The sequence below is a fragment of the Gavia stellata genome, chromosome 13, assembly GCF_030936135.1.
Source record: "Gavia stellata isolate bGavSte3 chromosome 13, bGavSte3.hap2, whole genome shotgun sequence".
Lineage (NCBI taxonomy): Eukaryota > Metazoa > Chordata > Aves > Gaviiformes > Gaviidae > Gavia > Gavia stellata.
The window spans coordinates 269,987-294,512 of record NC_082606.1 but is presented as its reverse complement, the minus strand read 5'-3'; the positions used below and the strand labels follow the sequence as shown (position 1 = coordinate 294,512).

Sequence of the window (24,526 nt, the reverse complement as noted above, 5' to 3'; positions counted from 1 at the left end):
TCACTGCCCACTCTGAGTACCCGCTAGCAAGAGGAGAGAAGCAGGCTTATGAACTGGGCTGAGACGACAACACTTCCTGAGGTGGCACGAAAACTTGGACACGTGTGCTCAGCTGATCTATGGAGGGCACCTTCGTAAACAGGAAGGGACAAGTTGCCTTTCTGAGCCTGATTCTTAGCAGGAGTCCTGGCATTTGGAAGTCAGCTTTACACCTTCTTTCCTTTTGGTGACATACCTTGCTACTCACAGGTATTCAACAAAAAAGCATCTAAGCTGCTCAGCAGTAAACCAAGGCATCTTACATGCAAGCATGCAGCAAAGCACAAAGCTAGATGCAGTGTCACTGTTTAGGCTCTCAGATGATGCATTAACTCTCCTCAGTGTTGCAGCACAAAAATCTCTCAGCAGTTATTGCTGCTTGAGGTGCATGAACTTTGGGGCATGTACATGTCTTCGTAACTCCACCTACTTGTAGCACCTCTGATGGCAGAGTGGAATCTGTAAAAACTCTGCCAAACCAAACCCTCCATACAACCCCTTGCCCAGAATGGTTTTGGGCTGTCAGTACAGCAAAGAACACTGTTTTTTTCTTTAAGCAACCCAGGAATCAGAGACTTGAGAAGGTTCATGCCCTTCTTGTAGAGAGTCTAGCTGAGAGAGGCTCCTTATGTTTCCCTTGGCCCACAGGCTATAGGCTGCAAGAGAAATGAGGATGTCTCAGTTCTTAGTTACCAGGAACATCATTACACCCCAGTCCATTAAACTTCACTAAGTCTCTGCAATGCTGGAGCCTGGATGGTGTAGGTCAGCAGGGTGACTTCAGATCAGACAGACAGGCCTTTGAGGAGGAGGCCTAAAGAATAAGCCCCCTCCCACCACACTCCAAAATGGCAGCGCTGCCCTCATGAAGCACAGTCTCTCCCTTGACCACCACCTAGGCATTAATGCTCTTCATCTGTGCCTCGCAATGGCAGAATGCTTTTCTTGCCAGGTGCAACCAGCCACAGCAGCAGCAGGCGCAGCTCTATGCCAAGCCAAAAAATCCTCTCTCCTGGCTCCTGTACCAGCACTGCAGTGAGGAGCTCAGCCTGGAGCCCTGACAGCAGGATGAAAGCATTGGTCTCAGTTGGTCTCAAGACTTCACGGAGGCCACTGGATCGGCTTGAAATCCCAGGGGAAATCAGGGTATTTTTTGAGCAGGAGAGGCTGCCTGCAGAAGATGCAAGAAAACCTGGAACCATGCTACAGAGATGTTTGTCAGCATTGGCCAGGAATCAAAGCCAGGTCAGCTGCTCAGAAGGCAGCTATGCTCACCACTATACCAGCAACGCACCTGTGGGCAGTGCTGCCTCCTGCTCCTCCAGATCAGAGCCTGGCCTGTCTCCTGCTCCTCCACTTCACAGACTGGCCGGCCTCCTCCTTCTAGGCTCCCCACACACACACAGTTCCTCAACCTGCTCCTCATGCTGACCCTCTTGACTGCAACGACCTGCCACCCTTACTCTGCATGCAGGCAGGCACTGCCACATGTACCACCTCCATACCAACTACTCAGTGCTATTTTCAAAATACTCCTGCTACAGATCCAAAAGGGAATTGGAACTGCTTTCATCTAGGGATGGAAATGACAGATTTTGCAGATCCTTTAATATTTTGGTCCATGCTCAAGTATTAGACAACACTTACCAGTGATGGAAAAAAGCTCTTGACATACCTATTCCCCAAAACAGCAGCCCTGGTTGTCTCCACACAGCTGTCTTCCCTTTTTCCCTGGCAGCAGTCGAGATGCCAGCTGGGGAGTGAAACCATGCCCTGTGGCAGGATATCCCAGATGCCTGGCTGAGGACAAGGCGCTGGGAGCTTCAGCTGTTGTCCCTGGGGTTCCACCTGTCAAGGCCTCTGGAAACCTGGCTCCATGTGGCTGTCATGTGCCATGAAGGTCCCAGCTGCAGAGCTTCGAGTGAAGCCTGGCCCTGAAACTCCCAGGGAGCCAGGTGTCATTGCAGAGGGCATGTGATCAGCAGGGTAGAGAGGGCTGGAGCAGGTAGTTGTGGCCGAGTGGTGAAGGCGATGGACTAGAAATCCATTGGGGTTTCCCTGCGCAGGTTCGAATCCTGCCAACTACGGGGTGCAGTCTCCTTTTGGGCTCCCTGCAATTGACCATGCTACAGCTGTGGGATTCAACTCCACACTGTGTCTGCTGCCCAGGGGGACAATGAAACCACCTTTGCCTAGAGCACTTGTCCTCGACCCCCACCCCCGAAATTCCTGGATGAATGGGAAATTCCTGGATGGATGGGAAATTCCTGGACGGATGGGGAAGAGAATGGACAGGTGCTGAGTATAAGCCATGAAAAGAGGTCCACTCTTGTTGGTTGCTGAGCCTGATCTCACCTGACTTCCCAAGCAGCACAGCCCCAGCAGCTGTCTTCCCTACACCTGAAACTGCAGCAGCTCATCTCCAGAGAGAGCCTGCACAACATGGCCCTCATTGCTGAAGGTGAAGGGAAGACACCTCATCGATCTGACACCTTGTCAGCACTCACAAAGTGCCCCTCACTTTAGGTGTCATGAAGGCAGACTGGTGTGAAGCAGGAGGCAAGTGGCAGGAAGAGCCTCACCAAGAGGCTCTAAAAGCTCAGGCTGCCCAGAGCCTTCCTGGGATGCCTTGCAGCATTTAAGACAGGGCACCAGGCAGTCCAGCTCATCCAGCCCTGCCCTGGGGTGGCTGGGAGCCACCTCCACCCCCAGCAGTGTTGGGCAGGGCAGGATCCATACCAGGCAGGGAGAGGAGGGGTTGGGGTTTCTCTGACTCCCTGGCACACTGCATGGTGGCAGGGGCAGCCCTTGGCTGTCAGGGAGCAGCAAGGGCAGGGCTGCACCAGGAAGGATGACAAGCCAGGAGCTGTTGGGTAGCACAGTACAGCACGGGCAGGGCAAGGGCTTCACAGCTGGTGTGAAGGGCAAGGCGCTAACTGCTATATAATTTGCTTAGAGGAAGAAACACTGCCTAGGACTGAGTTTTAACCTCAGGGTCAATGTGACCTGAATACCCAATTTAAACTGGCTCTCACTTTCTGTGAACACCCCCTACAGACTATAAAACAATAGGAGATTTGTCTTTCAAAGAATACCCCAGGTATATAACCATGGCCAGAACAGCAATTGACCTCAATCTAGTATGAAACCCCTCCACCAGAATGGTTTAGAACAATGAAGATTAACGTCCCACTGACCTTATGTCCACACAACCTGCCTGGGAGAAGCACATGCTGATTTTGCTAGCAATGGTAAGTGATTAGCTGACCCCTTAACATGAGTAATTTGATTGGTCGACACAACTGTATTGTAAACATATGTAAACCCTACTTTCCTCTATATCGGGCTCCTCCATGCATTAGGCTGGCGAACCACAATGTGCATTGCTATAACAGAATTATTTGCCTTGGTAATTCTATGCTAAAGCATCCTTGTCTCCCTCCTCAGCCAGCAAAGAACTGACTTTTATGCCGAGCACAGGCCTGCAGGCCCCTGGGAGCTGCATTTCTGGGCAGGGTTGCAGCCCTCATCAGCTCACTGGAGAGCAGCTCCTCTCCACCCTGCAAAGAAACAAGGCTGACCCCTCACTCCAGGGTTTCATTCAGCACCTGCAGAGCCAGCTCGGGTGGTCAAAGAGAAAGTCCCCATCCAGGGCTATGGGCCGGAGATGTGGGGAGAAGGGCAAAGCAAGGCCCTCATGCTACTCACCACAGGGCCAAAGCAGGTGAACTTTCCAGGGAGACAATGTTCTTGTCCCGCTGAGGGCACGGGATAGAGGAAGTGAAGGTGGCATGAGCGCTGGCAGTGCCAGGGAGTATCAGGCAGGGCTCTGGGAGGTCCCAGCTAAAGTGCTGGGGGGAGCAGAGTGGCGCAGCGGAAGCGTGCTGGGCCCATAACCCAGAGGTCGATGGATCGAAACCATCCTCTGCTAATTCCTTTTTCCCCTGCTCCTGACAGCTGCTGCCTCTCCCAGCAAGGTTGAACCTGCCCTGCTCCAGCTCTCTGGGCACCCTGGCACATGGCCCTCCTCTTCTCTCAGCCCCTTCTCTCTGCCACTGCCCCCCTTCGTTCTCCTGTTGCTGCCTTAGCAGCCAGCACTCCCAAAGTGCCCCTCAGCAAGGCAGACTGGTGGGTGTGGAGCAGCAGGCAGAGCTCTCCCCACAAGGCAGTGGGTGTCCTGGGGACACAGGTCTTTCTCCCTTCCCACCAGGAGCTCAATCCAACTTGCCAGCCACAGGAGGGGACCTCCAGGAATCTGCGGGTGGGGAGGAGGACAAGGCTGGTGCTACTCTGGGAAACACCACCAATAGGATCAACTTGACTATCTGGGGGTTTTCTCCATCCTAGTCTGCTCCTTGCCCACTTGCGGGTCCAGCCAGGAGCAGGGCAGAGCAGGTATTCCCAATGGGCACTGTATTGTCTATACGTAGCTAGGTGTTGGTATTGGAGGGGTTAGGGGGTGGTGCCAGGTGGCCTCTGTGAGACGAGGTAGAGGGGCTGCCCTGTGTGGGACCCAGCTGATTCCAGCTCCACAGTTGTCCCACCGCACAACACAGCTGAGCCAGCAGCAAAGTTTGTGTCCCCTCTGTGAAAACATATTCCAGAAAGGGCAAAAAAACACCAGACAGAGAGGGGTGGAAGGAACAAAACGAGTGGGAAAGAGCAGAGGGAAGATGAATCCTGCTTGGGCAGGTAAAGGAGTCTAGTGTGAAGGAGTAAAGTTGAGCCTGGGACAGGGCAGAGGAAAGGCGATGGTTTATGTTTGTCTTTTTGTTTCTTACAATGTGAATCTCTTTTAATTAGCAAAAATTATTTTTTCCACAGGTCAAGCCTAGTTTGCCCTACAAACACCAACAGTTTTTGCTAAGCCATGTCCTTGTGTTTATCTTGACCCATGAGTTTTCTCATCCTGCTTTCAGTGCACTGAACCCCGCTGAATGTGGGGAAAGGAGTGGGCAGCTGGGTGGGTGTTTGGCTCTGCTTATACCACCACAGGAACATATACCGAAACATATGTACACTTGCACAGTACATGCACAGCCGGCACACGTATGAACGCAGATGGGGAGCGGCACCATTACCAGCACCCACAGAAGCACCACCAGCACTCTCACAGGCATGAACAAGACAGACAGCCCTATTCTTTTCTTTCCCTCTAGCTGCCTAGGGCTGGAGACCAGTGTTGGACACAGACCCCTTCCCTCCCACATGCACACCAGCAGTTCCCTCGAACCCTGGGCTGTACCATAGGTCTGTGCAGAGTCCATGCCTGCAGCTCAGTCCTGGTTTGTCCAGTGTCCTGCTCCAATCCTGATATAGATCTCCCCTAGTTGGCAGCTAGTGCAGCTTGGGATTGCTTAGCTAACGTCTTACCCACACAGAAAACACACACAGCCTAGCAGCTGAGGTCATTTACGTGTGCAGGGGGCTGGAGGGAGGAGGCCGGCCAGTCTGTGAGGAGCAGGAGCAGGAGGCAGCAGTGCCCACCGGTGCGTTGGTGGTATAGTGGTGAGCATAGCTGCCTTCCAAGCAGTTGACCCGGGTTCGATTCCTGGCCAACGCAGAGAGAATTTTCTTCAGCCTGGCTCCACAAGCCCCTTGCCTCTGCTGCTCCAAAAACCCAGCTTCTGTCAGTAAGTTCAGCTCCCACAGGGCAGTCCAGCCACTCCCCTGGACTCCCCCTGCAGCCTTGCCTCATGGCCAGGCCTCTGGGCACCTCCCAGCCCAGCACACACAGCCCTGGCTTTTAGCAAGGCCCGCCTTGGCAAAAGCAGACTGAGGGGGCAAAAGTAGACTGAGTTTCTCAGGGAGTGCTGAAGCTCTGGAGCAGGTGCCCAGAGAACTTTGGGTTTCTCCATGCCTGGGTATCACACTCAAGTTTCAAAGGGGCTCAGGCACTGAGCCACTTGCTCTAGCTTTGGGGCTAGCCCTGCTTTGAGTAGGCATTTGGACTAGTGACCTCCTGAGATGCCTTTCAGTCTAGCTCCTTCCATGAAGCAACAAGGCCCAGCTGTGCCCTCCTTCCTCTGCACCATGGGCAGTAAGTGAGCCTCTTCCCCACAGGAACTGGAGCTCAGTTGTTGGTCAGCACTTGGTGTTGCATCTCCTGTGCTTTTGCCTTGACTCTCCAGCCCCTTTCCCACACACTGACTCCTTGAGACAGGCACAGCATTCCCCCAGGGGCTGGTGTGGCAGAGCCCTCCTTGCCCAGCCTTCCCAGCCCCAAGCAGGGAAGAAGGAAGCACCCTTGTTGCCCCAGGAGCCATCCACAAGGCAGCACTGCAGGCCAAGTGTTTGTCTTGCCATCTCCTGAGGCTCTGGAGGGAATGGAGGAAGTCATGGGAAAGGCAGACGTGTGCCTGGAGCCCCTTGTCCAGATGTTGGCATGTGCAGAGCCATAATTTGCTGACAGTTCCTTTGCTTGCTCACATGAAGGACTGCCTTGGCCTTGTGAGATGCTGCCCCTGTGCTGGGTACTGTGTGGTCTGAAGTGCGTGTAGGAGCTGCTGTCAGCTGTCAGCGGCCCTTGGTGGGAGCAGGGCAAGGGTGCTCCCAGGAGGAGGCTGGCTGAGCTGGGCTGCCTCTGGCAGCTGGAGTGGGAGAAGCAGCAGAGGCAGCCCTTATAAAAACAGTGCGTCAGGATGGCCGAGCGGTCTAAGGCGCTGCATTCAGGTTGCAGTCTCCCTGGGAGGCGTGGGTTCGAGTCCCACTCCTGACAGGCTCCCTCTTTATTGGTTTCCTTCCATTTCCCTGAGAGGATGGCTTTACTCTTTGATGCACACTGTTCTCCAGTCTGAGGATTAGCTCATGCTGCAGAGTCCCATCTGCCATTAGCAGAGTGGGCTCTTTATTACAGAAATATTGGTGGAGAGTCTGCAGGCCATTCCACTTTTCCATGCTCCTCTACAAAACTGAGATCCTGCATACCTCTCGCCTGAAATGCGGCTCTTTGGACAATCTCCTCCAGCCATCGCAGTAGCCTCCTTGTAGGCACTGGGAGGCTCCCATTAGATCCCCGCTAAGCCTTTTCTTCTTCTCCCAGCTCAGCAAGCCTTGGGTCCCCCAGCCCCTGACTATCCTAAGGATCCTCTGCTGAACTCACTCCCGTTTATCATCACCTCTTCTTGGTTCCCCAAATAGTTTTCCTTGCCCTTTTTGGAGACTGGGGCAACTTTTCCCTCTCGTTAGTCATCAGGGAGCTCCCCTGCCCTCTGTTCCTCAAGCTGGAGAGCCCCTGAGATGTGTCCTTCCCTATTTCAGTCCCGGTGGCACATTCCTTACGTGCCAATCCAGGATGTGGCATTGACCAGCAGGGTTTCAACCCAGAAAGTTTCCCTGAACTGGCAGTTCCTCATCTGCAAACACAACCAGCACCAGTGGGAAGAGGGGCAGGTGGCAGTAAAGGCCCACCTGTAAGAGGCCAACAGGGACATCACAGATTCTAGGGCATTTCTCTGCAACACTGCTGGCAGGAAAGAGAAACCCCATGCCATCCCACTGCAGGCTGCACAAGCACTGGTGGCAGTTTTCAGACGGACTACAGTCAGGACGTTTATCAGGAAAAGGGGACATGCACAAGGTGGTATTAGAGCATGCTGGGGCATGTTGTGATTGAGGGAGATGCTGAAGGAGCTGGGTTTGTTTGGCCTGGAGAAGAGGAGGTGAGGCGTTTCTGCTTTGTGCAGGTGGCTCTCTGGCTTGCCAAGGCCTGTCCTCAGCCAGAAAGACCTCAGGAGTGCAGGACCGAGGAGTGACCTAGCATCCGGTGTGGATCAGCCTAGCCTGAGCTGCAGCTCCCAGGTGCTGAAGAGCTTTGGGAGATCTCTGGCTGTCCATTGAAGCCTGTGCTGGCCCACACAACCCACTGGTTCAGAATCCTTTCTGCCTGAGTGCTAGGTGAGACTAGCAGAGTCCCAGGAACACCCTCCATTGCTTGGAGGAACACTGTCTCAGCCCTAGAAGGGACATCCCTCCTCCTACAGGGGCACAGCCCCCGAAGGTGGGGGTCCCTCCAGCTCTTTGTAAGACCTTTAGAGATTTGGCTCTGCTCTTGCTGTTCCCAAACACCCCTCCCACGCTGCTCGGTCCTGCGGATCCCAGGGATTGAGGAGAAATGCCGTCAGCAATGCTGCTTCTCCGGGACATGCTTTCGGAGTTGTGAATCTGTAGAGATTTAACCCTTCTTCAGTGACTGGGTGTTTCTCATGCCCTCTTGGAATGTAACCTGCTGTTTGGTATCTTAGGCTTGGGGATGACAGCGCGGTCTGTCCTGTGGGTTCAGAATTACCGGATGTCAGACCAGTGCTTCAGGCAGTGCAAAGGCAAAAGGAGGTTGTGTCCTCAGTGTCCTGGGCTAAGTTTGAGATCTGGTAGAGTGTCCTCCTGTCTGACTGCTGGGAGGAAGGGCCCTGCTCTCAACACACTGACTCAAACCTTGGCAGAAGGAGGATATCACCATTGCAGCTTTTGTCCGCTGTGTGCATGGACCCTTCTTGAGCAGGCAGTGTGGTGGTCCCAGGGCAAGAGGGAAAGCTCCGTCAGGCTCACAGTGAAATGTACCTGAGTCTGGAGCAGCCTTGGGAGAGAAAACAGCGTTCTCACTGAGGGAGAGGCCACGCTGGGGCAGAAGGGGCCAGCGTGTGCTGGAAGAAAGGACCAGGGTTTGATGTCAGCCAGGACTATCCTTGCAGGGGAAGGCAGTTTAGCTTATGGAAGCGTAGCAAGCTGCTTTGGGTCCTCCTGGCCAGCTCTTCCCTCTGTTGAACCTCATGCCCTGCCCTCTCTCTGGGTCATCTTGTTCGGCAAGGTCAGGAGCTCAGCTAGGACTACAAGGATATCTGGCTAATGGCTGCTTAGTATGAGCTACAAGGTGAGAAACAGGAGAGGCAATAACTTACCCAGGCAGAGTGACAGGCTGTCCAACACAGGGGTGAAGGGAGGCAGCAGCAGAGGCTGCACATGCAAGCATCGAACCACTGACTGCTGGGCCATGAATGTACTCTGTGAGGTGCAACGTTGAAGAGGTTCTGTTGGAAACTTCATAACCAGGTCTAATTATGGAAAAGCAAGATTCTCACAGCCTGGGTCTTGTAAGAGAGGGCATGGTAGGCTTGAGCAAAGAGCTCTACCGCTCCCTAGAAAGGCCCTGTGAGTGGAGACTTCCCTGTGGCCTTGGAGGAAAGCTGCACTTGAGATGGCCTGGGAGATGGAGACACTGCCAGCCTCAGTCGGGAGCATGTGGTTCTGCAGGGGTGGCCAGAGGGAAAAGAGAGCAGGTGTGCAGGAGGTCCCATGGTGTAATGGTGAGCACTCTGGACTCTGAATCCAGCGATCTGAGTTCAAATCTCAGTGGGACCTCAAGCTTTTGGCTCCCTCAGGGCTTTCCTCAGCATGCTTACTCCTTATCCCCTTGCCTTGCTTTTGGGTCACTGATTTAATGCTCTACCATCCTCCTTCCTTTCCTGTGCCCCTTTTCCTGACCTGCACCCACCACACCTCTGCAGCTTTCCTGAGTACTGGCCCCTGTCCCCTCTCTGCTCCCTTGTTCTTGATGGCTGCTCCTGGCTGAGGGCATCCAGCAGTGGCTCACCAAATCACACAACAGATGTTGTGATGGAGATGATGCAGTCCAAGCCCTGTTCAAAGCAGGGTCCAATAGAGGAGGCTGTTCATGGCCTTGTCTGGTTGGATGTTGGACATCCATCCAACGATGGAGACTCTACAACACTCCCTGGGGAACTGTTTCCCATGTTTCACCACCCTCACAGTAAAATAGGGTTACTGTGTGTGGCACAATATGTTGTGTACCGAGGGGCTGTTGAGCTGTGGAAGCTCTCTGGCTTCCCATTGAAGCTTGTAAGGGGGGCACAAAGTGTCTTTCCCGCAGGGAGGCACAGCATCAGTGGCTCCTGTGGTAGAAGCAGTTACCATGACCTTGGGGAAGCAAACAGGCTGGGGACCATGGCAACCCCAGCAGGCAGTGCTTCCAGGAAGGAAACCAAGGAGAAAATGCCCTGAGCAATGAAGCTGCCTGCACTGGTCCATATGGCCACCTGGCTCCCTGAGTTCTGGGTGAGACCAATGAGCTTTGGCAGAGGCCCAGGAACACCCTTCATTGCTTGGAGATCCACTGTCTCAGCCCCAGAATGGACCTCCCCCCTCCAGTGGCAGTACAGCATCTATATGTGAAAGGGCCATCCCTTTCCCTGTGCCTCATCCCCTGGAAGGGAGTTCCTCCACCTCTTTGAAAGATCTTCACATATTGGGCCCTGCTCTTGCTGCAGGATAAGCCGCCAGTTTCAGCAGTTAAGACTGCAGTGGGGTGGAGGCAGACACAGCCCTGACCCCCCCAGACCAAGGGAGCCCCCAGAAGAGATGGGAACCCCACCAGCAGTCAGGGAGCTCCCAACAGCAGCTGACAGAGAGGATCCCACGGCTGTGCTCTGAGGGAAAAAAGTGAGGATGGGACCCGGCAGGGTCACCAACACTGGGGAGGCCTGGATGGCCACCGTGGAGTCAGCGCAGCGGGTGACACAGGGCTCACTGCAGCTGCTTGGAAGTGGGGTTGGGCCAGAGGCACCGCAGGGGCGTGGGAGACAGGGTCTGAAGTAAGACATCTCTTGGTGACAGAGGCAAAGCTGAAACACAGAGCAGAGAGGAAACACCAAACCCAATGTCAGTCTTGCTTTCTTTTCCTCAGCTCTTTTTGTAGATCCACTTTGCTGCCCTCCATCTCCATTTCTAGCTCCACATCCAGAAAGGGCCTACAGCTGATCTTGCTAACACATACAACAGGCATGACATCTCGCCTTAAGACTGGATTTGGAAGACTAGGAGCAAAGCAGTGCCTAACAGGCTGCTGCTTCCACCAGGACCTCCTCTTGCATTTCCTGGTACAATCGCATAGGTGAAGATTGATGCAATTATCCCAGCAAAAGTAGGTTGGGTTGAACATGTGTCTCAGAAAACACCTCTCAAAAACACACACTGTGCCTATAGCTCCCATGGCATTCATCATGCTCTTTCAGTTGCCCCTTACAGGAAGGCTGACCCACTTTTGTAATAGGACCCAGCACAGTGGGTTCAAAGCATTGGTGGTAAGACTGATCATATGCCATCTCCAGAACAAACATTGCTGCGTTAAAGGTGGCATTTGGATGCACTTGGTCATTTGGTTAGAGACCATCTGACTAAGGCAGAAATTCTGGTAGACAGACCTCCCTGCAGCCGAGCCCCTTTGATCCCCTTCTGTTTGAAAGAACCCCCCTCTTCCCAGCTCTGCCCAGCCACCTCCACCAAAAGGGAAAGAGGTTGCAGCTGTAGAACATTTCCAGTGCAGGGCCAAGCTGACGCAGCCCAAGTATCAACCTGAGTAGCCACCATGACAGCAGTTCAGCCCACAGGGAGAGATGGAGCAGGCTCAGGCTTACCTCGTTCCTCGAGGAAAGGGAGGCAAGAGAGGAGGATGCCGAGCCTGGAGCAGCACAGGCTTTTATGCTGTGTTCCAGAGCCCTGAGGGGATTCAAATTATCATTGCTCATGAAGCATTTAAACACCTAGTAGTTGCTGCTTGCCAAGGTTTTGCCGGTGATTACGCCCTTGCCTCTTTCACCTGAAATGTTTTGCTCCCACTGCATACCATCTAACATCAATATAATTAAGTTGTTTCCAGGCCTTCTAAGACCAATTAGCTTGGATTTCTCAGGCTAGCTGTGCAGAGATTTTAAGTGCTTTTCCATTCCATGGACGATGTTCGTTAGATCACCTTCTTCACAGTGAGCTTGGCAAACAGTCAGGGTGAAATTCAGCTATTAGGGACACCTCAAGTCCGCTCTCAAATGCTTTCAGTGCATGGCCTCAGGCTAACCCTGGGAGACATCTGTCTCCCAGTGGTCGTTGTAGACTCACAGAAGACGGTGGAAAAAAGACTCACATTTCCAGGGATGTGACAAAGTTCAATGGCAAGAAGGACCATTGTGAGCTGGGGGGATGCCCCCTGTGGGCAGGACCGAGGGCCAAAAGACCTTGCTCATGAGGCTCTGCCACAGCCTGTTTTCTCTGCCTACGAGCCCAGGGACCGAAGGCAAATTCATAACAACGAAGAGCAGATGAGAGTTTCAGGCCAATTTCTCTCAAGTGATCTTTCTTTGGGTTCTCCATAGCCATGTCTCTTGATGACTTGACGAGGCCCTCACACTTCTCCCAACCAGGGGTCCTGGCTCAGCTTGGAAGTGGTGAACCTGTTGAAAACAAGCAAATGGAGGTGTAGAATGGTGATCAAAGAGATGCCACATCCTTCTCTGAAAGAGACCCACAGCCAAATTGTCCTGTTTTGCTCAGCAAGGTCATTCCAGAGGCCAAAGGTCTGAATGGCCTGCTTTTAAAGAGAGGGGCAGGGCAGGGATCCAAAAGCTCATGGCCCTTTTTCCTGGGTCAGGGATGGGGTGGCCCATTCCATGCATTACACATGTCAAAGGAACATCGTATCAGTCTCTCAGAGCACCTGGGAGTCATCATGATGTGGAAGAGTTGGGAAAAACCCTGAACTCTAGGCAAACATTAGTCACCGTGCTGTGGACACAGTGCCCCGGCCTCAGGTGTGTCAGGGGAACAGAGCTCATAGCCTCATTCCTCCCAAAGTGCTGATTTCTTCAAGGGCATTTCCACACATTGTAGTACCATTTCTAAAACAACTGGTGCTTCTTTGCAGTTTTGTACCTCTGCTGCCTTCCAAGGCATTGCCGTTTTGTTGCTGCTCAAGGTTTCGTGTGTCTCAGTGCACCCCAGCGTAACGATGGATAAAAAGAACCTGTGGACATCCTCTGGGCTGACGTCCTGCTCTGTACAGACCAAACTTCCCAGTTACCTCAGGAAGCTCTGAGCCTTGCCCCATTGACTTCTGAACACTCCCAGTGTCAGAGAAGTCACTGTCTCACGTGCAGCTGTTCCAGGGCTGCACTGCACCTCCTGTGGGCTATGGGAGTGAGGGTGCCAACACTGGTAAGCAAGTCCCAGGGTTATGGGTAAGGTCTGGAGATGGGTTGAATAGAAGTTTTCATGTGGTCTGTATAATGACAGGTCAAGGATGCCCACTTCTCTACCTCATTCTCAGCCGGGTTGTTTCATCCCACTTTTAAAATGTACATAATTCTAGGTTTGATTTGCATGAGCCAAGAGGTCATGCCACCATGAAAAGCACAAGGGCTGGATATGTCAAAAGAATGTCACCTGCTCTGCGTTTCACTTTCATGCCAGTGACTAGAAACTCCTTCTGGGCAGAAGGGCTGGAAAGCACAGCTTTCACTGCAAATCCCGGAGGGACCCTTCACTCCCAATCCTGGTATTTACTTCCCATCCATCTCCAGACTTTACCCCATAATCCTGGGACGTTCCCACCAGTGCTGACACCCTCTCTGTCATCTCCTGGTTTCTGGGCCTGGGAGGCTCAGCTGTGAGAGCCCTTGGCTGGCAGGGTGGGGACCAGGCCTCAAGCCCCTGCTCAGGTGAAAGCATACCTGTTTGGTGGGTACATGGTTGGAGTGGGTCATCTATAAAGCTTCTTCCCCAACACAAGCTCATTGATGAAAGCTGAGTAGAGGGATCGTTTCCTTTCCCTTGGCACTGCAGAGGCTACATCTGCATTGGTGTGCCCCATTTTGGGTTGCCAGGGTCAAGAGAGGCTGTGATGATCTCTCATGGAGAGAGGTACTGGCAGAGGACCATGCAGAATGAAAGGGTTGGAGCACATGATGTATGGGGTGAGGCCAAGGGCACTAGGTTTTGTCCAGCCTGGCAGAGATGAGCAAGGTGGGGAGGAGAGAATGGAACTGCTGTCTCCTAATACCTATAGGTGGTTGTGGAAAGGATGGAGCGTCTCCTGAGAGGTGCATTGCAAAAGGGCAAGAGGCAACACTCACAAGTTGAAACAAGGAAAAAACAGCTGTATTTTTGGAAAAGAAGTGACTGGGGTGCAGTGCAGCCGTGGAAGAGCTGCTCAAGAGACAGTAACCTCTCCGACACTGGCAGTGTTCAGAAGGCAACAGGACTAGGCCAAGAGTCTGCTGACATACTGGGGAAGTTTGGTCTGCTCGGAGCAGTGGATTGGCCCAGAGGACCTCCAGAGGTCCATTTCAACCTTCATTATTCTGTGGTACACTGAGTCACATGAGCCCTCGAGCAGCCACCAAAAACCAATTCCTTGGAAGACAGCAAACACAGGAGATTACACAGAAGAACTGGTTGTTTTGGATATGGTGCTAAAGCAGTGGAAATGACCCTGAGGAAAGTAGCACTTTGGGTCTAAGAGTTCTGGTATCCCTGGCATGCCTGAGGCCGGGCCACCGTGTCCGCTGAAGTCCATAGCATGATGAATAATATTTGCCTGGAGTTCAGGGTATTTCCCAACTCTGAAAATATTACAGTGACTCCCAGGTGCTCTGGAAGACTGATACGATGTCCCTTTGTAGATTGAAATGCATGGAATGGGGCACCCCATCCCTGACCCAGGAAAAGAGGTCATGAGCTTTTGGCTCCCTGCCATATGCCTTTCTTCAAAAGCAGGCCATCCAGGCCTTTGGCCTCTGACATGAACTTGCTGAGCCAAACAGGTCAATTTGGGTGTGGGTCTCTTTCAGAGAAGGATGCGGGTATCAATTTGATCACACAACCAGGCCATAGTAGAGCCTGATGTGCATAAGCAAGGTCCTTGTTGCAATCACTCCTTCCTGCAGGGGTATTCCCTCCAGCCCACAATAATTTTACTTGCCATTGAGCTTTGGCACATCCCTAGAGACATTTATCTCTTCTCCCATATGGGATTGTGCAGCCTTGACATTCTGCCTGAACTTACCCAGACTCTCCTGTGTGTCTATGATGACCCGTGGGGAGAAATTTCTTTCAGGGTTGGCCTGAGTGCCTGCACTGAAAGCGCTTGAGACTTGACTTGAGGTGTCCCTCATAGATGAATTTGACCGTGACTGGTGGCCATGCTCACTGTGATGAGGGTGATGTGACAAAGCAATCCATATGATGCAAACCCACTTAAAATCTCCTTGTACACTAGCCTGAGACCTCCGAGTTAATTGGCCTTATGAAGCTTGGACACACATGAACCATATCCATGTTTGAGGGTATGAAAAGGGAGTACAACATTTGAGATGAAAGAGGCAAGGGCTTAATCACCAGCAAGACCTTGGCAAGCAGCAACTACTAGGTGTTTAGATACTTCATGAGCAAGGACTGTTTCTTGCCCAACATGGCCCTGGCACACAGCATAAAAGCCTGTGCTGCTCCAGGCTCTGCATCCTCCTCTCTTGCCTCCCTTTCCTCGAGGAACGAGGTAAGCCTGAGCCTGCTCCATCTCTCCATGTGGGCTGAACTGCTGTCATGTTGGCTACTCAGGTTGATACTTCGGCTGCCTCAGCTTGCACCTGCAATAGAACTATTTAAAAAACAAAGGAGGTTTTGACCTTTTTCACTTTTGGTGGAGGTGGCTGGAGAGAGCTGGGAAGAGTAGGGTCTTTTTAAGCAGAAGGGGATCAAAGGGGCTCGGCTGCAGGGAGGTCTGCCCACCAGAATTTCCACCTGCAGCAGATGGTCTCTAACAAAATGGCTAAGTGCATCCAATGCCATCTTTAATGTAGGAATGTTTGTTCTGGAGAGTGAGTATGATCAGTCTTTCCACAGGTGCTTTGAACCCACTGTGCTGGGTCCTATCCCAAAAATGGGTCAGCCTTCCTGTGCTATGAAACTTGGAGGGCACAACGAGACTTGTGGGACCTGTAGGAACAGCGTGTGTATTCAAAACAAAGAACGTCCATGGAGAAAGCTGAGGAAAAGACAGGCTGATGTTGGGGTCTGTGTTTCGTTTCTGCTCCATGTTTCAGGTTTGCCTCCCTCACCGAGAGATGTCTTGCTTCAGACCCTGTCTCCCATGCCCCTGCGGTGCCTCTGGCCCAACCCCACTTGCAAGCAGCTGCAGTGAGCCCTGTGTCGCCCGCTGCGCTGACTCCATGGTGGCCATCGAGGCTTCCCCGGTGTTGGTGACCCTGCCGGGCCCCATCCTCACCTCTTTCCCTCAGAGCACAGCCGTGGGATCCTCTCTGTCAGCTGCTGTTGGGAGCTCCCTGACTGCTGGTGGGGTTCCCATCTCTTCTGGGGGCTCCCTTGGTCTGGGGGGGTCAGGGCTGTGTCTGCCTCCACCCCGCTGCAGTCTGAACTGCTGAAGCTGGTGAATCATCCCCTTTGCAGCAGGAAGGAAGACGAGGACTCTGCAGCAGGAGCATGGCCACGGCTTGCAGATGGGCTGGGTATCCTCATCCCACCTGGCTGGAGGGACCTGTGCCCGCTGCTCCCCTCTGCATGGCAGGCCTCACCATGCCTCCTCTGGCTCTGCTTTGCTCTGAGCTCCCCAAAAAAGGGCTCGTTCTCTTCTGCTTTGATGAATCTCCTGCTGACAGGGGGAGGGTGTTGGAGGTAGGGACTGCTCTTGGTGGGCTGGGATTGCCACCATGTATAGCCAAATGGGAAAAGCCATGCATTTGGTGTGGAGTTTGTCCTTGGGAAATGGGCCATTCTCTGTGACTCCCTGAACCCCGTAGAAGTGTTTCTTGGTCTCTGTTCTGTGCCACTGCATTTGCTCCTTCTCATTAAAGACTTTGTGCAGCATAGCTGGAGACTTCTGATGGTTTGTTCTCCTCCCTCAGTTACCCATCTGCTCTGCAAGGAAGAGCAACTGGCCTTTGTGTTGAGCTGACCTCCACTTGTGGATAGAGATCCCTGAACTTATACCAGAGCACCTAAAAGGCTCAGAGACATTGAGCATGAGTCTGCAAGCTAGTGATCACGGCCCTGTGGGGCATTTGCCTAATTCTTCTTTGTTAATATTAATACGGACATTTGAGTTAAGTTTTCAGTCCTCTCAAATGTTGTTCACAAACTTCATATGAAAACCAATCATGGCACTTCTGTCTTTCATTGGTTTTTTGAGAATAAACAACCAGGGCATGGGTATAAACCCAGGGGATGGGTATGGAGTGGAATGGAGGACAGCACTGCTTTTCATTTCTGCATTTAGGACATGTGGCTGCAAGATGGGGTTAGGGTGGACATTTCAGTAGGGAACTGAGCATGCGAAATCTCGATTCTGCTCTTTGTAACTCCACATACTTGTAGCACTGCTGGTGACAGAGTGGGAATCTGTAAAAACTGTGCTAAAACAAACCCCACATACAACCCCACCATCCAGACTGGGTTTTGACCATTGCTTTTTTTTCCTTATGCAACCCAGGAATCAGAGACTTGGGAAGGTTCGTGACCTTCATGTTTAGAGTCTAGTTGAGAGACGTTCCTTATGTTTCCCATGGCGCACTGGCCATAAGCTGCAAGAGAGATGAGGGTGTCTCAGTTCTTAGTTACCAGGAACATCATTAAACCCACTTCCAGTAAGCTTCAAGATGTCTCTGCAATACTGGAGCCTGGACAGTGTAGGTCAGAGTCTCCAGGGTGACTTCAGATCAGACACACAGAACTTTGAGCCGTTACATACAGAACAGGCCTCCTCACACCACACTCGCAAATTGCATAGCTGCCCTCATGAAGCACAGTCTCTCCCTTGACCACCACCTAGCATTCTCAGTCTTCATCTGTACCCTTTCACAACACTATGCTTTTCTTGCCAGGTGTAACCAGCTGCAGCAAAAGCAGGTGGAGCTTTGTGCCAGGCCAAAATAGCCTCTCTCCTGGCTCCTATACCATCACTGCAGTCAGAAGCCCAGCCTGGAGCCCTCCCAACAGGCAGGAAACATTGGTCTCAGTTGGTCTCAAGACTGCAGGGATTCCAGTGGATCGGCTTGAAACCCTAGGGGAAAGCTGGGTATTTTTTGAACAGAAAAGACTGCCTGGTGAATATGTAAGGCACCCACCCTGGAGCCAGGCTGAAGAGATGTTCGTCAGCATTGGTCAGGAACTGAAACCAGGTCAACTGCTCAGAAGGCAGCTATGCTCACCACTATACCACCAACGCACCTGTGGGCAGTGCTGCCTCCTGCTCCTCTGGATCAGAGCCTGGCCTGTCTCCTGCTCCTCCACTTCACAGACAGGCCAGCCTCCTCCTTCCAGCTTCCCACACACACACTTCCTCAAGCCACTCCTCATGCCGACCCTCTTGACTGTAACCACCTATCACCATTTCTCTGCATGCCAACAGGCACTGCCAGATGCACCACCTCTACACTGACTCCTTAACACCATATTCCTTCTCCAGCGTCAAAAGGGAATTGGAACCACTTTCATCTAGTGATGGAAATGATCAATTTTGCAGATCCTTTAGTATTTTGGTCCATGCTCAGGTATTAGACAATGCTTACCAGTGCTGGAAAAAAGCTCTTGACATACCTATTCCCCCAAAACAATGTCACTTCTGTCTCCCTTTAAGTCATCCTCACCTCCCATTTATTCTCCCTTTGCCCTTCCTCACTTCTCCTCAGCCAGGCTCCACCTTGCCCTTTCCATAGATCTCTCCCACTCTCCCAAACCATACCCCCTACACACCAAGAACTTGCAGGGCAGTCATGATCTTTGTTGACACTACCTTATGTCCCCAGGAGGCAGGAGATGCTGCCAGGAGGTCACCATTTTCCCTGCAGGAATGTCCCCACCCTAGTCCTCACAGCAGCCTTGGAGTCCCCCTCAGATAAATTCGAGAAGGAAAGCAGGGTCTAATATCCCACGCCACAACTGCCACCAGCCCACGGTTGTTTCCACACAGCTGCCTTCCCTTCTTCCCTGGCAGCAACTGAGATGCCAGCTGGGGAGTGAAACCATGCCCTGTGGCAGGATATCCCAGATGCCTGGCTGAGGACAAGGCACTGGGAGCTTCAGCTGTTGTCCCTGGGGTTCCACCTGTCAAGGCCTCTGGAAACCTGGCTCCATGTGGCTGTCATGCGCCATGAAGGTCCCAGCTGCAGAGCTTCGAGTGAAGCCTGGCCCTGAAACTCCCAGGGAGCCAGGTGTCATTGCAGAGGGCATGTGATCAGCAGGGTAGAGAGGGCTGGAGCAGGTAGTTGTGGCCGAGTGGTGAAGGCGATGGACTAGAAATCCATTGGGGTTTCCCTGCGCAGGTTCGAATCCTGCCAACTACGGGGTGCAGTCTCCTTTTGGGCTCCCTGCAATTGACCATGCTACAGCTGTGGGATTCAACTCCACACTGTGTCTGCTGCCCAGGGGGACAATGAAACCACCTTTGCCTAGAGCACTTGTCCTCGACCCCCACCCCCGAAATTCCTGGACGGATGGGAAATTCCTGGACGGATGGGGAAGAGAATGGACAGGTGCTGAGTATAAGCCATGAAAAGAGGTCTACTCTTGTTGGTTGCTGAGCCTGATCTCACCTGACTTCCCAAGCAGCACAGCCCCAGCAGCTGTCTTCCCTACACCTGAAACTGCAGCAGCTCATCTCCAGAGAGAGCCTGCACAACATGGCCCTCATTGCTGAAGGTGAAGGGAAGACACCTCATCGATCTGACACCTTGTCAGCACTCACAAAGTGCCCCTCACTTTAGGTGTCATGAAGGCAGACTGGTGTGGAGCAGGAGGCAAGTGGCAGGAAGAGCCTCACCGAGAGGCTCTAAAAGCTCAGGCTGCCCAGAGCCTTCCTGGGATGCCTTGCAGCATTTAAGACAGGGCACCAGGCAGTCCAGCTCATCCAGCCCTGCCCTGGGGTGGCTGGGAGCCACCTCCACCCCCAGCAGTGTTGGGCAGGGCAGGATCCATACCAGGCAGGGAGAGGAGGGGTTGGGGTTTCTCTGACTCCCTGGCACACTGCATGGTGGCAGGGGCAGCCCTTGGCTGTCAGGGAGCAGCAAGGGCAGGGCTGCACCAGGAAGGATGACAAGCCAGGAGCTGTTGGGTAGCACAGTACAGCACGGGCAGGGCAAGGGCTTCACAGCTGGTGTGAAGGGCAAGGCGCTAACTGCTATATAATTTGCTTAGAGGAAGAAACACTGCCTAGGACTGAGTTTTAACCTCAGGGTCAATGTGACCTGAATACCCAATTTAAACTGGCTCTCACTTTCTGTGAACACCCCCTACAGACTATAAAACAATAGGAGATTTGTCTTTCAAAGAATACCCCAGGTATATAACCATGGCCAGAACAGCAATTGACCTCAATCTAGTATGAAACCCCTCCACCAGAATGGTTTAGAACAATGAAGATTAACGTCCCACTGACCTTATGTCCACACAACCTGCCTGGGAGAAGCACATGCTGATTTTGCTAGCAATGGTAAGTGATTAGCTGACCCCTTAACATGAGTAATTTGATTGGTCGACACAACTGTATTGTAAACATATGTAAACCCTACTTTCCTCTATATCGGGCTCCTCCATGCATTAGGCTGGCGAACCACAATGTGCATTGCTATAACAGAATTATTTGCCTTGGTAATTCTATGCTAAAGCATCCTTGTCTCCCTCCTCAGCCAGCAAAGAACTGACTTTTATGCCGGGTCATGGCTATGTGCATCACTTTAATAGAAGAATTATTTCCCTTGGTAATTCTATGATAAGCATCCTTGTCTCCCTCCTTAGCTGGCAAAGGAAGTGGACAGTCCATCAGAGGGAGATCTGAGAACATGCAGGTGTGACAGTGTCAAAAATGGCTGTCAGCCAGTCACAGAGCAGTATGAAACTGTCTTGGTTATGGTGTTTAATAAGAAAATGGCAGCTGAAAGAAAATGGTGCCCCCCCATGTATATAGAGGAACGTACGTCCTGGTCAGATGTACTTCACCATTCATTAGGGCTGGCATGGGGATTCACCAAAGCAATCATCCACCACCAAAACCAATAAAAGCACAAGGCAGATTTTAGCCCAGGATCAGGTAATGGGTAGAGCCCTGCAAAACAAATTACTTACGGGTGTGCAGCATGGAATGTGGCAGATGCTTATATCCGACCAAGTTATGTAGACCAAGAAACCCGTGCTAGAAATGATCCACCTGGCCAATTTGCACATTATACAATAGGATAGATAATTCTTACCTTAGCATTGCCTGATCTTCACTCACTGATTGCTGAGCTGATACTAGACAAGTGTACAAGATAGGGACATATCCAGTGCCTAAGAAGAAACCCAGGCTGGTTGCTGTGCCTTTTTAATTCAACCAAATGCACACCATGCAACTACATGTTAGCCTGGGACAGCATTGTTACAAATCTGTAATATAAAATCTCATCTACACAATGTATGTAGGTGAGCAGGCACTTCTTTATTGCAGCGCTGGACGCACAGGGGATCGCTCCACCTAGTGTGCGTGCCTAGCTTCTCCGCTACCAAAGTTATATACAATCAAAGTATACATATTCATCATATTTTCCAAGAAACAATTAACATATTGATACGATTTCCGAGAACTCATTAATATATGTAAATGCTCGTGACGCATGCACCTTCAGGTACACAGGTGGACGTCTAAGGTCCTCTGGTGGTCGTCCATAGTCTTCCTCATGGTGTCCTTTAGTTGAACCCAATCTTTGCGCATGGTCAGGTTGGTTGCAAAATCCTATTCTTGGAATCTTCTTAAGTTTTCCCCGGTTTACTTATCATTCTCTTGACAAGCAAATTCTACCTATTCACAATGCTACATTGTTCATAGCTAGTTTATGATTAAATTAGGGGTAGCTCATACCTAGTTACCCTTATACAGAAAATATATATATATATATAAAATCTTAATCTTTTAATGATCACTTTTTAGCTTATAATCTTCTGTCAATTTCCATGCCTATGAATAATCAGTGTTTATTTCTATTAGTATCTATCGATTGGCATTCTTGATATTCATATCAAGATGGGAGGGTAAAGGGGGGATTTTTCAAGCAGCATCACTGGTGCATATCAGGTCACACTGTTACAAGACTCAAACAAAACTTTTCTATTCAATTCTTCATCGTTCCATCTCGTTACTGTTAGTTCCTCAGTATGGAACGGCGACTCCCTGGTGAGGTTCCTATGGTTATTGTTTCTAACTTAACAATCCTATCTTATTTATCTATTAATTATATTTAACCTTTTCTATATAATCATATTTTGATTTTAAAAATCAGAATATTTACAACAGCACGACTGTGCCTCTGTCTGGGGCAGGTGGACATCTGTGTTAGCTCAGTGTTATGCCCTATGGTATTCCCAGTGGGCACTGCATTGGCTACGTATGACAAGGTTTTGGTAGTGGAGGGGTTAGGGAGTGCTGCTGGGTGGCCTCTGTGAGACGAGGTAGAGGGGCTGCCCTGTGTGGGACACAGCCAGTTCCAGCTCCACAGTGGACCCACCGCACGACACAGCTGAGCCAGCAGCAAAGTATGTGTCCCCTCTGTGAAAACATATTTCAGAAAGGGCAAAAAACACCAGGCAGAGAGAGGCGGAAGGAACAAAATGAGTGGGAAAGAGCAGAGGGAAGATGCATCCCGCTTGGGCAGGTAAAGGAGTCTAGTGTGAAGGAGTAAAGTTGAGCCTGGGACAGGGCAGAGGAAAGGCAGTGTTTTATGTGTGCCTTTTTGTTTCTCACTATGTGAATCTCTTTTAATTGGCAAAAAAATAATTTTCCCCAAGCAAGCCCGATTTGCCCACAACAGTTTTTGCTAAGCCATGTCCTTGTGTTTATCTTGACCCATGAGTTTTCTCATCCTGTTCTCAATGCTCTGCATCCCCCTGAAGGTAGAGAAAGGAGTGAGCAGCTGGGTGGGTGTTTAGCTGTGCTTATACCACCACAGGTACATACACAGAAACACAAATACACTTGCACAATACCTGCACAGCTGGCACATGTATGAATGCAGATGGGGAGTGGCACCATTATCAGCACCCAGCAGCCTGAGTTCCTCTAGCCAACATCTCACACACAGAGAACTACACACACATCCCAGCAGCTTGAGGTCGTGTGTTCAGGGGTCTGGCAGGAGGAGGCTGGCCAATCCGTGAAGTGGAGGAGCAGGAGACAGGCCAGGCTTTGGGCTGGAAAAGCAGGAGGCAGGAGGAGGCTGGCCAATCTGTGAAGTGGAGGAGCAGGAGACAGGCCAGGCTTTTGGCTGGAAAAGCAGGAGGCAGGCGAGACTGGAAAGTGAAGGAGCAGGAGGGAGGCCAGGCTCTGCCCTGGAGGAGCATGAGACAGGACTGCCTGCAGGTGCATTGGTGGTATAGCAGTGAGCATAGCTGCCATCCAAGCATTTCACCAGAGTTTGATTCCTGGCCAACTCAGTCAAGCTTTTCTTTAGCATGGCTCCATAGTGCCTTGCCTCTTCTGCTCTAAAACAGCCCAGCTTCCCTCAGTAAGTTCAGCTCCCACAGGGCAGTCCAGCCACTCCCCTGGACTCCCCCCTGCAGCCTTGCCTCATGGCCAGGCCTCTGGGCACCTCCCAGCCCAGCACACACAGCCCTGGCTTTTAGCAAGGCCCGCCTTGGCAAAAGCAGACTGAGGGGGCTGCTTTGGACCAGTCAGAGATTCTCAGGGAGTGCTGAAGCTCTGGAGCAGGTGCCCAGAGAACTTTGGGGTTCTCCATCCTCTGACTCGTGTACCAGCACTGTAGTGAGGTACCCAGCCTGGAGCTTGCAGAAAGCACTGACCTCATCTGAAAGTCAGCCAGGGCCCTTACAGTTGATACTGTATCAGCACTGATCTGGGGTCCCTGGGAAAGAAACCAGGGAGCAACGGGGTTGAAGAAAGAGGCCCTGGCTAGAGGAAGAAGAGGCATCCTTGGAGGGGGGAGAGAGACAGGACAGGGCAGGGGCAGGTGCCACTCTCGCCCAGGGTTATGGGGGCCTCTGTGCTGCTCTGATCATATCAGTCGGAGAGGCTACCTGCAGAAGATGCAAGGCACCCTGAGGCCAGGCTGAAGAAAAGTTTGTTTGCATTAGCCAGGAATGTAACCTGGGTCAACTGCTTGAAAGGCTGCTATACCCACCTCTATACCACCAACGCACCTGGGGTCCTCCAGATCAGAGCCTGGCCTGTCTCCTGCTCCTCCATTTCCTAATCTCACTTGCCTCCTCCTTTCCCACTTCACAAACTGGCCTGACTCCTGCTCCTCCACATCAGAGACTGTCCTACCTCCTGCTTCTTCACTTCAGAGACTGGCTGCCTCCTCCTTCCCTGTACACACACAACCTCAAGCTGCTGGGATGTGTACATTTTTCTCTCTGTGTGTAAGATGTTAGCTAGGGAATCTCAAGCTGCATTAGCCACAGACTAGGGGAGATCAGCATGAGGAACTGCCCAGGGTTGGAGCAGGACACGGGACACAGCAGGACTGAGCTCCGGGCATGGACTCTGCACAGACCTGTGTTACGGCCCAGGGTTCAAAGAACCTGCTGGTGTGCATGTGGGAGGGAGGGTGTGTGTATGTGTCCAATGCTGATCTCCAGTCTTGAGCAGCCAGAGGGAAAGAGAAGGGTTTGGCCATCTGTGTCATTCATGCATGTGTGAGTGCTG

The 24,526-nt window shown here is 51.8% G+C and overlaps 6 non-coding genes across 6 annotated transcripts; all 6 read left to right on the top strand.

The window, feature by feature from the left end:
- The first annotated feature begins 2,044 nt into the window (after positions 1-2,044).
- Positions 2,045-2,126, top strand: TRNAS-AGA (transfer RNA serine (anticodon AGA)). Its single transcript has one exon. It is a non-coding gene; the product is annotated as a tRNA-Ser (tRNA).
- Positions 2,127-3,898: 1,772 nt separating this feature from the next.
- TRNAM-CAU (transfer RNA methionine (anticodon CAU)) lies at positions 3,899-3,970 on the top strand. Its single transcript has one exon. It is a non-coding gene; the product is annotated as a tRNA-Met (tRNA).
- Positions 3,971-5,530: 1,560 nt separating this feature from the next.
- On the top strand, positions 5,531-5,602 carry TRNAG-UCC (transfer RNA glycine (anticodon UCC)). Its single transcript has one exon. It is a non-coding gene; the product is annotated as a tRNA-Gly (tRNA).
- Positions 5,603-6,674: 1,072 nt separating this feature from the next.
- On the top strand, positions 6,675-6,757 carry TRNAL-CAG (transfer RNA leucine (anticodon CAG)). Its single transcript has one exon. It is a non-coding gene; the product is annotated as a tRNA-Leu (tRNA).
- A 2,567-nt stretch (positions 6,758-9,324) lies between these two features.
- Positions 9,325-9,396, top strand: TRNAQ-CUG (transfer RNA glutamine (anticodon CUG)). Its single transcript has one exon. It is a non-coding gene; the product is annotated as a tRNA-Gln (tRNA).
- Positions 9,397-19,096: 9,700 nt separating this feature from the next.
- Positions 19,097-19,178, top strand: TRNAS-AGA (transfer RNA serine (anticodon AGA)). Its single transcript has one exon. It is a non-coding gene; the product is annotated as a tRNA-Ser (tRNA).
- The last annotated feature ends 5,348 nt before the right edge of the window (positions 19,179-24,526 follow it).